We start from the raw sequence: 524 nt of genomic DNA on the forward strand, positions 1-524 counted from the left end.
ATATATGGTTAGTCTATTTTATTATTGTTTCTAACTTAATCTATTAATTTCTATGTGCTTAATTGCGTGACTACTTACCCAATAAAAAAATGTTTACATATCCTTTGATGCATATTTTAGAAATATTCAAAATCACCCTCTCTTTATTTAGTAATAAAAAAATAATTTTTATTAACATGTTTCTAAAACACCTATTAAATATATTCCAGAATCAAATATTTCTATTGATTCAATCACATACTATAACAATTTTGCTAAGGAGGATGACAAAAATTAGGGAGTGTCACACTTTTTATGGCTCTAAAATAATGTCATTAATATTAAAGATAATTACATTTAATATTAAAGATAATTACATTTAATTTCGTTCCAATTATCACTCCATTATAATATATTAATTAAGGGTGTTTTAATTTAGTAATTTTAAACAAAGTTAATTGGATAGAAATATCCCATTAGCAACAAAGAAGGTGGCAATAATCTCTCTCCAAAATTGAACCAAAAAGTCACATAAAGATTACACA

The sequence above is a fragment of the Arachis ipaensis genome, chromosome B07, assembly GCF_000816755.2.
Source record: "Arachis ipaensis cultivar K30076 chromosome B07, Araip1.1, whole genome shotgun sequence".
In the NCBI taxonomy this organism is placed as follows: domain Eukaryota; kingdom Viridiplantae; phylum Streptophyta; class Magnoliopsida; order Fabales; family Fabaceae; genus Arachis; species Arachis ipaensis.